Source organism: Cicer arietinum, chromosome 6, assembly GCF_000331145.2.
Source record: "Cicer arietinum cultivar CDC Frontier isolate Library 1 chromosome 6, Cicar.CDCFrontier_v2.0, whole genome shotgun sequence".
In the NCBI taxonomy this organism is placed as follows: domain Eukaryota; kingdom Viridiplantae; phylum Streptophyta; class Magnoliopsida; order Fabales; family Fabaceae; genus Cicer; species Cicer arietinum.
This window is the reverse complement of record NC_021165.2, coordinates 16,077,494-16,093,208: the sequence shown is the minus strand read 5'-3', so window position 1 is coordinate 16,093,208 and position 15,715 is coordinate 16,077,494. Positions and strand designations below refer to the sequence as shown.

The window sequence follows — 15,715 nt, the reverse complement described above, 5'->3', positions numbered from 1 at the left end:
TATATATATATATATATATATATATATATATATATATATATATATTTGTCTTAATATTTTAAGAGATATTATTCAAATCTAAAAATTGAGTCTTTAAAATCATAAAACATAAAACTCTAACATTAAGGGCATGTTTGAAACACTTTTGCATTTTAATTTTTAAAAATTATTGTATAAATCTAAATTTTTAAAATTGTTTTAAAGAATAGAATGAAAGAAAAAATTTGTTTGAGATACTTGTTTCTAAAAACAATTTTAGAGATGAGAAAAAGAGAAAACATATTTTATAATCTAATTTTTTAAAATAGATTTTGAATAGAGAATTAAAAAAAAAAACTATTTGGTATTATAATTTTTAAAATCTGTTTTTCTTATATTAAATAATAAAAGTAAAAAATAGAAAAATTCAACTAATAACATTTACATACAAGTAAAATATTTTGGATATAATATTAAATAACTCACATAGCTAAATACTACTATAAATAACTCACATTGTTTCGGTTTCAATATTTAACATTCAACTTGAGATATGACTTGAGAACAAAAAATTATTTTTTAATAGACAAAATAAAAAATAAAAAATTCACCCAAACCAATGTAAATATAGAAAACAAAATTTAGAAGAGTGTGTAAAAAAAAAACTAATAAAATAAAATAATAAAAATATAGAAGAAGAAGTTCAACGTATTTACACAAATGCCATTAATGAAAACTATCTATTTTCCGTGTGTTTTTAAAGCTAAAAAATAGAAAAGGAAAATATTTAAAAGATGTTTTTGTTTTTTTCTTCTTAAAACAGAAAATTAAAACATTTTCACAAAACTGTTGGATATAAAAATCTCTAACAAACAAATTTTTTATTTTTAAATTTTTAAAAATTAAAATATAGTTTTTAAAAACTGTATCAAATAGACCTTTATATTTTAAAGAGAAGTGTATCTAGAGTTTGAGTATACATTAACAAGAATTCAATTAAAAATCATTATTACAAATAAAATTTATTTGTTAAAATTAAATTAAAAGAAAAACACCTAAAATCAAAAATCCTAAACAAATCAAAATCAAAAGGATTCACTCATGAACCCTAAAATCATTCTGAACCCTAAAATCATGAATCCTTTTGGATTTTATGAAATTTTATGAGCGACAGATATATGAAATGAGGAAGAGAGCTGAGCTTAAGGCTGCTGTGTCTAACCTGGAGAGGCCTTGGGAGGTGGTGGAGAAACCCCCCAAACTGTGGGAATGGATGGATGATGAAGAGCATTATTCTTCTTTGAACTCTGGGAGGAATGGATTGAATGTTGATGATAGAATGAGGAAGAGTGGGAATGGAAAGAAGTTTTTTCCCACGGGTGTTGATGGGCCGGATGATGGAGAGCGTTTTTCTCCTTTGTATGGGAGGAATGGAGTGAATTTTGATGGCAAAGGCGGGAATAAAAGGGGTGCAAGGAGTATTCTATGTAAGGATGGTGATAGGTCTAATGGCTCTGGTGATATCAGATCAAGGAGGAAGGAGAGTGGACAGAGGTTTATGTCAAAGGATGTTAATGGATCTAGTGATATAAGATTGAGGAAGAAGGAAAATGAACGGAGGTTTATGTTAAAGGATGTTAATGGGTCTAATAGGATGCATGAAGGAAGAGATGGTTCTGGCAGAACACAGAGAGGGAGTAATTCCATTGCAGGCAGAAGGTATGGAAAATATACTCAAAGGACTTCAAACAACGCTTCACCAAGGGTTAGAGATGCAGATTCTGAAGTTTATGATATGGGTTTGCAACAAGATGGAAGTTATCAATTTCTAATTTGAGTCCAAAAGGATTCATGATTTTAGGGTTCAGAATGATTTTAGGGTTCATGAGTGAATCCTTTTGATTTTGATTTGTTTAGGATTTTTGATTTTAGGTGTTTTTTCTTTTAATTTAATTTTAACAAATAAATTTTATTTGTAATAATGATTTTTAACAATTATAATAATGATTTTTAAAAATATAAATTATATTTTTTAATCAGAAATAATATAATAATAAGTTTATTCCATGTATGCGTCTGCCACGTCAGCTTTTTATTGACACGTCATTAAAAAAAATGTCAACTCATCATGATTTGGACTCAAATTCTATTTGGGGACTAAAACTGGGGAGAAACAAAATTGGGGGACTACTTTCAATTTTCACCTATAATAGGGGTACCAAAAGTGCAATTAAGCCTATAAAAAATTATAGTTTAAAATATAAACAACTTTTAATAATATTTACTGTATTAATTTTTTTTTTTCAATAACATCCTTAATTTAATTTAATCTTTTCTACTCATATTTTCAATGTCATGATTGATGTATTTATGTTTACAAAGTATTCTATGGATAATTATAGAAGTTGGTGTACTTATTTTTCAATTTCAATAAAAATTGGTTGATTCTTTAATGTGTGTATTTTTTTCTTAAATACAAAACTGGAGGGAGTATATATATGCGGAGATCTTGACTGTGGAAGATTACTGTGCTTAATAACTAAATAAAAACCATAATTTCATTAATTCAATCGTTAATTATTAAAATAATATATTAGTGATCAAATACAAAATTTGAGGAAATATGCAAATTGATCCTTTAAATTATAAGTGTGAGTCAAATTAATCTCTGCATTTTGCAAATTAACAAAAACATCTTTGTAATTATAAAATGGAAATGAAAATAGTTCATATTAAATTTTTATCATTAGAGATTCTAATATGACATGTTAATTGAATGTTTGATTTATTCACGCTGATCTCATATCAATATTATTACAATGTAAACTAATTTTTTAATAAAATTTAAATTTTTCATGGATTAATTTATTCGTAATTTGTCCGTACACAAGTACAACTACTCATAAATTTTTCTATGAGATAACAAAATTTCATCAACAAATTTTCTTAAGAAGATGACATTAATGTGAGATCAAGGCGGATAAACCACATATTCAAGTATGATGTCATATCAAAATATCTAACGATAAAAATTTACATTTAAATTATTTTGATTGATATTTTATAATTTCAATTATGTATTTGTCAATTCACAAAATTTAAGGATTAATTTGATCGATGCTTAAAATTTCAATGATCAAATTGCATGTTCACTCTACAAAATTTTATATGAATCCAAAATTTGTTGTTATATAATCTCAATATTACTTGTATTTTTTAAAACTTTATTATATGTTCATTTGAAATTATTTAATTGTTGAATTAATAAAAATTATCATTTAGTTTTTATAAAATTTTAATCGTTTAATAAATTTTAGTTTTTATTAAAGTGATGTTTATTAGATGAAATACACAATAAAAGCGTGGAGTAAAGTAAGAGAGGTTTTCCATAGATGGATTAAAGGCACTGAGTAGTGACCCCGGTTTATCCAAGAAGGGCTATAAACTAGGCGGGTCCTAAAGTATTAGACCTCCCTATAGTTGGGCTTTGGGTCCTTTGCAATTGATGGTTTCTCATAAAGGATCTGCCCCTTTAATTGCTCCTTCGATTCATTACTATTTTGGTGCTTGTTCACTATACTTGAAGGTAAAATGTTCATTGGTTCTATGATTTTGCTTCTCAATTTTTAAATATATCATTAAAAATTTGGATATTATATTATATTTTACACTATTAAAAACTAAAATATAATAAAAAATTAAAAAATTAAGAGGTTGAATAATAATTTAGCTAACTTTAAATTTTCAAATGTAGCTGTTGGGTTTACTTTCATTGCTGCTGGTCAATATCTATGGCCCCATTTTCAGTTTCTTTACAACTTATACGACCATTTATGACATTTATTTATTTAGTAAATATAATTTCAGGACAATGACATGTGTATTTATACATACAAGCTTATAATTCAGCTCAACTTCCGCTTTAATTATGACGTTATGATTTGATTCTTATTGTTGGTTGGTGTTAAGTTTTTGTTGACAATGATTACCAGTAATTAAGAATGGTTTAATAGCTCAAAAGAATTAGAGTGATAATAAGATCATGTGAGTATAATTTTTTTTAAAATAAATTTAATAATTAATATTGATTTTATATTAAAAAAATGTATTGATTATTATTATCTATGCAAAAGAAAAATAACGATTATTAAGAAAGTTAATAAAATAATTAATTTTTTAAATCTTATGTAAAATATATGTCAAATTAATTAAATTATTTTTTTATTGTTAAACATTCAACTATTTGTATTAAATATTTTTGAAATACTATATTATAAATAAGAGCATTAAATTAAATTGTTCAAAAGTAATTAAATTTTACTTATAATATTGACTAAAATTTGATATTTTTTTGCTTATATTAGTGAAGTGAGGAAATACATAATTAATTTTACGGAGCATAACAACATAACTTGCACTCGTAGACATTCGTTTAAAATCTCTCTATTATGACAATGAATTTGTTTTCATTAGACGTGGGTGTAGATTTTTTTCTAAAATTTAAAGTAGAGAAGAAGAGTTGATGCAAGATTGGATATTGATATCTACTATGCTAATAAAATTTTATATTTTTTGATGTTATTTTTATTTTTATATAGTATATTAATTTAGTTATTGTAACATCCCTCGTTAGCATAAATAATTGATAATAATTTTTTATGTTTTAATTATTAGTATATAATAATAATAATAATAATAATAATAATAATAATAATAATAATAATAATAATAAAGAAATAAAAATGGGGGATTAATGGGAAAAAGAGAAGAAAATAAAACAAACAAAAAAAGAAAGAAGGGAGGAAGAGGGAAACATAGAAACAGAAAGAGAAAAAAATAGTAAGATAGAGAAGAAGAAAGGAGAGAAGGAGAAAGAAAGGAAAAAAAAAAAACAACAACAACAAAAACTTTAACAGAACAAGAAAAGAGAAAGGAAAAATGCAATTCTTGCTAGAAGTCAAGGTAGAAAGATTTGAGAGTACCATTATCTTCTCCATTCTTTTGGAAGTCAAGAGGTGAGTTTCCTTTTTCTATTTTCCCATTCATGCATGTATGAGTTAATATGTTCCATGGATTAGAGATTTGGGGTTTAAGGGTTTGAAAATTGAAATGAAGAAAATGATTTTTTTTTTTTTTTTAATTTATTCTTGGTTGGATTTAGAGATTTTGAAATGATGGTTAAAATTATGCATGTGAAGTTCTATGAGTGAAATTGATAGTAGATTATTGTAGTATTGAGTTTCCTTGTTAACATGAAATTATGCTATTTTTATGGGTTTGAAATTAAAGATTTTGAGTTTCTCCTTTGTGACCAATTAAATTGAGTAAATTGAAAATTGTGATTCTGTTTTGATGTGTTCATTACTGATTTACTCATAATTTGTAGCATTATTGTTGCAAAGAATTGTTAGGAAATTAGTGTGATTGAAGGAATGTTATTAACTTGAATTTTCGCAGGACATATGAGTGATGTTTTGGTCATAATATTTTCTTTTAGACATTCGTTTTGAATGATTTTTAGTTTTCTGGAAACTAGACTCAATTACCTTCAAATCGAGTACAAAATTTGTGATGTTTGATTGAGTATTGATACTGAAAAATGGGTTACAAGTTAGACCAAAATTGATGTTTTGTTTGTTTTCTGTCATTGTGTTTTATTTTGACAAACTGCAAGAATTAGGGGCTTAATAAAAATAAAATAAAATTTTATCTATAGAGTATATATCATAAGCTTTCCAAATAGTACTCATTCACTAAATTCTGATGCTTATAAGTTCATGTCAGTTGACTATGTAGTTAAACCCAGTTTTGAGTTGTTATAACATAAATTTGGGGCTGTTATGGGAAAAATATATCTTAAACATGTTCTCTTGAACTTTATTTTACATTATGTGATTAGTATGATATAATTGACTTAATAGTTTATGTTATCATAATAATTTTCAAGGTTGAGTGTGTGGTAGTCTTTAATATATTTTCTTTTTTAGATGAAGTTATATGTGTGTGTGTGTGTGTGTGGATTATTATATATAATTACTATATATTTGATTAAGGTGAGAAGTATATGATTTATCCTAACTAGATGAATTATCTGTCTATATACGACGGAAGCGAAGGGTAAGCGATGGTAAGTGGGGCACCACTTACGAACGTAATTATGTCTAATCTTACCAAAATAAAATTACTAACAAGAAGAGGACATTAGTAAAACTAATGTAGTCTTTATGACATGCTTGTTAGGTAGAGTTTAAGTCATTAGATTACTCACGTATAATGATTTGAATATTTAGAAAGAGTTAAAACTATATATATACATGGAAGAGAAACTTAAAAGATAAATATAGCTCTGAATTAAAATGTTAATTGATTTAGTTTCATTCCTTTGGACCCACTGAGATGTAATCTCATTCAACGTTATTCAAATATTTTACAGGTAAAAAGACTTAGATCACGAATTGGAGAAATGAAGTATATCAGTTTACACTATAGTTTGCTTAAAATTTATAGGGAATTATTTTGAACCATGGATGTATTATGTATTCCATATTTGTTTTGTTTGTTTCTTTGAAGGATTAATATGTGTATTAATACATTTGTATGATTTTGTGTCAAGATTTGTATTAACTATCTCTTTTGTCGAATTATGTTAATGCTCAAGTTATATTCTAGACAGTTAACTTATGGTATTACAGTTATTCATTTTATTTAATATTTTATATATTATAAATTTTGAATATCTTCTTAATAAATAGAAAATATTATTTTAATAGTAATAAATATGATTTATTTTTTGTATATATTTGTATAAGGATTAGTGCAGGCGGAGAAATGTAAAAGATATTTCAATGTTAAGAACTGAAGTGGCTAATGGAGTGTTGATTAAAGGATTTGAAAATATTTTCATTTCTTTCAATAATTATTAATTAAATCACATGCGATTTTTAAAGACGAAAATAAGTGTTCACTTTCAAAACAAACCTCTTTTATACATTTATACGTTAGTCTCAACCTTTTTATATTCTGCATAAAATAGTCACCGTTAATTTAAAAAGTTATATATGAACAATAAAATTAAAATTAAGCAAAACGTATAAATTTGAATGTTTTTAGTAGTTGGGTGTTAATTAGTATTTTGTGTGTTTCTAATACTATCATATCATTGTGAATTTGAATGTCATGGTGAAATAAGACACTATTACCACTACCACTGCTTCTAGTAATGAAGATAATTGACACCTGCAATGGTTTGTTAAAGAAAATCTAAGTTATTTTAATGTTCATTCGGTTAATGTTTTTCTTAAAAAGTAATTAAGTTCATAGTTCAAAACAATAAGTTAATATTTTCTTTAAAAAGTAATTAAGTTCATAGTTCAAAATAAAAAGTAATTATTTTTAAATTTCAATTCAATTGATAAATATCGATATTATTATGTTGAATATTATATTTCGAATTCTAACCTAGAATCTCAAAGTTGTGTTTATAAATTTTAATAGTATTTACTATTTTGTATATCGATTCAAAAAACAAAGTTGGTAGGTTTAAAAAACTAAGTCACCGTGATATTATTTTATTAAAGTAGTGTTTTTAAAAGAGATTGTGTGGGAAACTTCAAAACTGTATCGTGGAACCATCGATGGTTTTAAGTACGGTTGAGATGGACGACTATCCATAACTCCAATTATTTAAGGGTATCAAAACTTGTTTTACTTTTGAAGTACCAAAACTTTTTTAATTGTATAACACTTTGTATTTAGGGTTAGATCATTTTTTTTTATAATAACTTAATTAAAATATGATGTATGAATCTTGAAAATTGTAAAAATATGATAATTTTTCTAATCTTATGGTGAAATTGTGTTTGAATAATTATAAGTCATTAGGTATATTTGAGCAATTGAATTAATATCAAACTACATACTATTGAGTTACTTGAATACATTTAACTGTTTTTTCCAATGCATGCACATCTTATCTAATAATATTAATTATTCATTCAACATGTGTTTAGTGAAAAAAAGTTTAAAATTGAAATTGTTAAAATCTTAATTGACCTTTACTAATTCACATTATAAATTAAACAATTTTGTTTTTATTTCTATCCTTTTTTTTACAAAAAAATGAAACTAATCTGTTAAAAATCTTAATTACAATTTAATTATTAATAATTTTAAAATAAAAAATACAAAAAAATATTTAATCACAAAGACAATTTTTGTATTTGCCTAGAATACCTAAATTCTAAATCCATCATGGAACTTCAAAACTTAGCTCCTCACATCCTTAACAAGTAAAATTAGTAGTGTCTAACAACCAATCCAGTTTTAAGAAGAATATATATATATATATATATATATATATATATATATATATATATATATATAACATAAGTTTTACATTAAAAAAAATCAATTTTTAAAATTTTAAGATATTAAATACACTACTTTTAAAAATATATTCCTATTTTTAATTTCTTAATAAGTATAAAAAAAATATTTATTAACATTTCTCTTAAATTAATTATTAATTGTTTGCAGCAAGTATGGTTTATTTCTAGCTTCTAATTTAAAAGTCGTTTTCTAGTGTTAGGTTTTTTTGTTAACTCTGGCTTTATAGGTATAGGGATAGGAAAAGGGGGAAGGAATTGAGCTCAGCTCAGGGGTATCTCAAATGTGGCAAGCAACATAAATGGATTTCTTACATAATTGGTATTTTGAATTGCTTGACCGTATTGCAAAATTAAGAATGCGTTGAACCAATTATCTATGTTATTGTATACAGTATGTAAGAAATATTGGGGAAGAAGTTAATAAAGGATTGCTTTCTCTAACAAATCGACATACATGCTTCTGGTTAATTACTAATTAGGTTGGATTCACTACATTTTTAGATTGTTTTGATACCTTATAATATGAAGGGCAAGTATATTTACCTGGACGTTAAGAACTCTTTAACTTCTTTTCTTTTAGGTTCTAATTAGGCTCTCTTTAATTACCAAAATAGTATTTCTTTTTTAATAAAACCAAACATATAATACAACTTAAATTTTAAACAAATCTTCTAAAAAAAAAAGAAAAAAGAAGAAGTAATTTTAGTACTAAAATCAACACATACTTCTATTAATATAAGTAAAAAAAAACAATGAATGCTTATAAAAATACGAATTTACCGCATATTAACCATATTATATCCTCATATTGTCTAAACGTATGCAAATACATTTATTTGAAAACCTTAAATCTAGATATGCCTCTATTGAAGAAAAAAAAAATAGCTCTTCGCTTCTTTTTCATCAATTAGATGAGTGATTTAAGACCATTTATGTATCTAGAACTATCTCTTCAAATTACTTTATTAATCTCTTTTATTTAAATAATTGGGGTTTTACATATTTTTGTGTGTATTTTTGTCTATGATTTCGTCATCTAAGTGCAATATTGGTTTGTTAGTCATCGTTGCAAGACATTGCTTGTTTTTATGTCTTTGAGTGGTGTTCTCAACGGCAAATGACTTGTGTTGTCGATGTCTTAATTTGAATAAGAGGCTTACGAAGACTATTATCAAATTCAACATTCTTTCAGTCTTTCATAGGACTTGTCAAAATATGATTATATTGGTCATGTTAGATACCACATATATTTGATATGAGTCAACACTAACAAATATTTTTTCATAGATAGATGAGACTAAATATTGTGAATTTTGCATTATTCTTGTTCATTAACCATGTGTGGAAGAAATTAGTTTAGTTGTTACGATTAAAGATTTGATTTGGCTACTTCTCATACTTTTGAAATGTTTACGTGTTTTTGGCTTTCTTAATCATTAGGTTTGATATCAAAATATGAATGAAGAATGTCTCCTCTTATAATCAATTTGATTGTACAATTCTTATGTTAGCATTTGAGTTAAGCTTATTTTTCTATCACAAAAAAAAAAAACAAGGACGCTTACTTCGATCTAATATTTTTTGTGTTTGCATCTTTGAAAATTTAAGAGACTAGACAAGACAACTTCAATTATATTGAGTTTAAGGTTTAAAATTGATCACAAAACTAGACAAATTGAGGAGAGAGAGGAGAAAACCTAAAATTTTTGGTATCTTACATAACTATCGGTAAACCTTTTTTTGTCTCAAGTATACAAGTTATCAAAATATCAATTAAAATAACTTTTTTTTTTCAATTCACCACGATCCTTTGCCCTTCCACCTTTCACAATCTCATGTGTAAAGTTTACATGATACACATAACTCATTTTATAATTTTTAATGTTATATAGCATTTAATAAATATTCAATCTCTCCAGCTCGATTAGTGACGGATCTTCTTAGAAGCAGGCAACGGCCACAACATTCTTTATATTATATATATATATATATATATATATATATATATAATAACAACGATATATTATCAATTTTTTTATATATATAATAACGATAAATTATTAAAATAATAGTGATAAATTTTTAAAATATACTCAAATTTTAATGGTTTTGAGAAACTGACATCACATTTTGCTTTTCTCTTCTCCACCTATGTATTTCTCTTATCTCATCTTAGATATCTGCTCAATTTATTCTCTCTCTCTTAGAATTTATACTAATAAAATTAATACAACAAGTTTTATATATAGATAAACTATCTAATATCGAAGAATAAACTAATTAATCTCGAACAGACAAACTCTAACACCCTAGTTAGCAACTCAGCTACTAACTATTAGTAAACTTTTACATGTTAACCATTGATATATGATATAGTGTCGTACTATTTTTTAATTTTGAATTGTTTTAACTAATATGTGTATTTTTTTTTAGGAGTGACACAATGTTTAAACATAAGAAAATTGATACATTTTTTCAAGAAGAAAATTTTCGACAAAGATGAAAATCGTAAAATGAATATATTTTATTTGATCGAATTGTGTGAAGTTCTAAAAACTTTTGTGAAGTGTGTGACTTGTGAAAATTGAAATTCTAACTTTTTCAACTTGTCTAATATGTATGAATTGTGTGAAACTCTATAGAAAAAAAACTAATGACTTTTAAGAATTTTAATTATAATATTTTAGTTAATATTTGTCACTCACCGGCTCCCCCCGATACTTTGTGTATGATCCGCCACTAAACTTGACAACTTAAAAATTTATTAAACTAGTCTCACCAGTATCTCTACATCATCATATTTCACAAGCATTAATTTATTTTAACATTAAAAACGTGTAGATTCGACAATGAGAACATACAATTTATATTAAAAAAATACATCTATTTTCTTACTTATATTTTGAACCCGATAGATTACTCTTATGTTTCTATCCAACGAGGTTACTTGTTTGGTATCAATGCTTATTGAGTTAACTAATGTGTAAACTAATATTTTAGTCTCTAAAAATGTAGAACATCGTTATTTTATTCGTTGCCTCAATAAAATTCAAAATAATAATCGAATCATTAAAATATCAATTAATTTAGTTACTAATATTATAACGGTTGTGAACTATGATAATAAAATATATTTTTTTAAAAAAATTATAATAGTAAATAATATTTTTTAAAGATAATTTTAATAATTTGATTGTTAATTTACAATTTTTATTAAGTCATATACCAAAATAATAACACTTTATACTTTTAATGATTAGATTTGTGGTTTCTCTTATTAAAAACAATGAAGAAAAAGAAAGCATATTTGGTAGGGATGGATGCATAAGGCCAGTAGGCATGGGTATCAATGATTAACTAACGTGTCATGTGTAAAGCAACGAAAGGCTCTTCAATCGCAAGGGTTGGCCTAAAGAGTTTATGGTTTGCTAGGCTATAAGAAAAAAATGTACTAGTAGAGTAATGATGTTAATTAATTTACCATTCCTAAATTGGTCAGGCATGGTGATCTGGATTAGCGAATACTTTTGATCAAATAAAACAGCTAATAATCATAATATAGGACCCCAAAAGCAAAGTCAAAACTTGGGTAGGCAAAATTAATTGGCGGTTTGTAGAGTGAAAAATAAAATAAAATGAATGCTTAAAACCAGCATGCAACTTTCCATATCCAAGCTCGTTTGTCTCATATACTTGTTTCTGTTTTTTACTAGTTGTCAACATTAACCCCAAAGCACGCTCAATTAATATGAGTGGTAATGAGCCCACCAATTCTGGCTCCACATATTTTGATTAAAAGCCCCACTAAACAAAATTTTCTACACCAACCCGTTATACACATGCCCGTGTGATGGTCCTTCTAATTCTATTGTCATTTTTATATAAAAATATTATAAAATATGTATTTTATTAATTATTTTGGTTTTAAAAAATATATTTTATTAGTTAATTTAATTTTAAAACATGCCTTTTATTAGTTAATTTAATATATAAAATTACTAATAAAATAAAGTTAATTGACATGTTTAATTTTAATCAATTTAAAACTGTAGTAGCTGCACTCACACATTTAAAAACTAAAATAATTTTTTCCTTTTATATAAATATTAAGGATATTTTGCTTTTATATCCCTTTTTTGAAATTTATATACCACAATATCTTATTTATTTATTTTTTACTTCAACGTCGTATGTCCGCTCTGCGATCACATGAAAAATAATTTGTATTTATGCCGTAGTGGGTTGCAATCATGTATTTTTTTTAACAAATAAATAATGGTCAATTTAATAATTAAAAAATAAAATTATATTAATAAAATCAAATAAAATATATTTAATAAAAGAAATACATCAAAGTTAATACAATTGAGTAAATGTGCTAAAACAAATAAAATGTTATATTATTTTAACAAATCACTTTTATCTTACAGATAAATTAACAACTTTATTCTGTTTTATTAAGAACTCCTTCTTATTTTTCTTTTAGATCTAATAAATAAAAAAGAGGATATGACAATCTACTATGAGGTCAGAAAAATTAGGAGGGAGTTGTTATTTTTAATTAATAGATTAGGAGAAAAAAATATATGAGATAATTGTTAATAAAATATAATGAAATTGTTAATTTAGCTGTAAAATATGAGAGAATTGTTAAAATATAACACATCTACTCAACCGTAGTATTTTTTTCTTTGTATTTTATTTGATTTTATTAATATAATTTTATATATTTTTAATTATTTTTATTTATTAAATTAATAGTTATTCATCTATTAAAAAGAAATAAAATAAATAAAATGTTATAGATGATTGTATTTCGAAAATTCTAATAAAAAAATAAGATATTTTAGTATATAAATTAAGATACAATAAAAAAAAATTAAATAAAATGGGAATATAAAAAATATATCAAAATTTAAATATGGAAATTTTTGTCAAGCTCCCATGAATATTAATTTTTGGTTTTGCGCTCGTGGTTTACAAAATAAGAGTTGTGGTAACATACACTCCCTCCATTTATGAGAATATCTTTAATGGTAAACTCAACGTGAATTTATTAAATAAGGTATATTGTGCCACTATCGATCATGAATTTATTATTATTAATAAATTAATAAAAAATAACAATTATAATTTTATTATTATTAAATTATGAAAGTTTCAATTATGAAATATTAAAAAAATTAAAAGCTATATTGACGAATGAATTTATTTAGCTACCGTTAAAGATGCTCTTAATACATCATGCTTTTAGAATTTTTCGGGTTCCCAATCATAAGTTAGTTTGACAAAAAATTCTACTATATCATTATCTTTAATTTTCTCTACTTTATTTGTTGAACCTCACTTATTATTATTTTTAATAAACTTCTAAATAAAAAATTTCCAATGCAGCACAATCGTTTTTTGAAAATATTTTCAATACTTTTTTTTTGGTGGTGCATATGTCCTCATAAAATTTTCTCAATTGTTTATTACTTTGAACTTTGGAGAACAATTACTTTATGAAAAAAATTGAAATATAGTTAACGACGGACTAAGATAAAATTGATATCTTAAATTATCAAAACGACCTGTAAAAGAAGAAACAAAAAAATATGTAATACTAGTGTACACTATTTTCGTCTCCATATGAAATATTTATTTGATTAAATCAAAATGATTTTGACAACTTCGTCATGATATTAGATATAGATTTAGTGTGTTCTTTTAAGTTTTTTGATATTTGATTTGGATATGTTGTAGACCAGGTGTTTAATGCCTCTTTTCTTGGTATGAGATAATTAGTGCAAAAGAGGCATGTTGTATTGTTTATGTTGTTTTGAATTTCTTGCTATTTATGGGTATCCAGAAGAAGGGAGAGGATAAGGTTGGAGAAACCTAATTAATTTTAACTGTGGTCTTTAATTTGGAATTAAAGATTATGCATTGTAATTGTAATTTAATTGAATGTCTGTATAAAATTATTTTACATTAATGATGAATGACAATTATATTAGTTTTGTTATAAAAAAAATATAAAAGTATAATTTTCTTGAACTGATATTTATTGACAAATCCACATGAAAATAGTTTTAATTAACAATTATTTTTATCAAGATTCAAAATCATTTTTTTTAAAGTTGTCTTTAAATAAAATTTATTAACGATCAATCATTTAATTTGCATAGGTATTTTTTAAGAGAATAATTATACCTTAAAAAGTAGATAATATTATATGAGACTTAAAGATTTTAAACATTTAAAGATATAAATATGACAAATACTAAAAAAGTGTACTAGAGACATTTGTTAAAAATACAAATATTCTTTTACAAATTTTTTAAATGTTGTATATTCAAATACTTTAAAGTAAGCCTTTTGTTTTTATCTATAAAAAGTCTGTATTTTTTATTCATCAATAGATATCTCAAGTGCATTTATTAGTAAAATCCTATAAATGTCATAAAAAGATATTAAAAGTTGAGTATAGCTTTTAAAAACTCAAAGCCTTTTCTTTTTAATATTAAATTTATATTTTTATATCATTAATAAATATCTCTAAAGAATTTATGACCCATAATTTATTGAAAAAAACGCAACAAAAAATATACCGTTAATCCACAAGCTCCTATGGTCATTAAAATGTCATCGAAAATGATATCAAAATCTATGTGAATGAAAATGAGAATAGTCTATAGTTAACCTTAAATTGAATTCGATCCACATAAAAAAAATATCTATTTTGTTATTCTTATTATAAACAACAATATTAAACTTTCACTTTAATTTTAACACTTTTACCATATTTTTCATTAAATTTTTGTTTATTTTTTTAATATTATTACTATATTTAATCTAAACAGTTTTCTATACTTATTACTATTACTACATCACAGTCTTTGCAAATGAAAAAATAGTACGATTGTCTAGTTTTAAAAAGAAATAGTCAGTGAAAATGTAAAAAAAAAATTATTATTCACTACAGATATTTTTGTAAATGTCCGTAAAAAAAGGGATTTTGATGCATATATCCTGTTTTTTTTTTTTTATTCCCTATCTACCCTAGTTTGAAACAATATTCCTGAAATGCCCTACTTTTTCGTTCCTTCAGGAAGTCGTTCCCTGGGGAAGCGACCTCTTGAAGAGGAAATTTTGCAATGTTAATAGGGGGTCGTTTCCTGGGGAAGCGACCTCCCACTGGGTTTTTTTTTTTTTTTTTGTTATATTTTAAAGTTACTTTATTATTAAAATTATTAATTTAATTATTTAAAAAATAAAATACTAATATTAAATTACAATAAAGTATAGTAATAAATTATAAATAAAATTTATATTTTAATTATTATTATTATTATTATTATTATTAT

General features: G+C 24.4%; 1 long non-coding RNA gene across 1 annotated transcript; it reads left to right on the top strand.

Moving 5' to 3' along the window:
• The first annotated feature begins 4,806 nt into the window (after positions 1 to 4,806).
• Positions 4,807 to 6,665, top strand: LOC140920868 (uncharacterized). Its single transcript, XR_012163436.1, has 2 exons — positions 4,807 to 4,994; positions 6,413 to 6,665. It is a non-coding gene; the product is annotated as an uncharacterized lncRNA (long non-coding RNA).
• Positions 6,666 to 15,715: the final 9,050 nt, after the last annotated feature.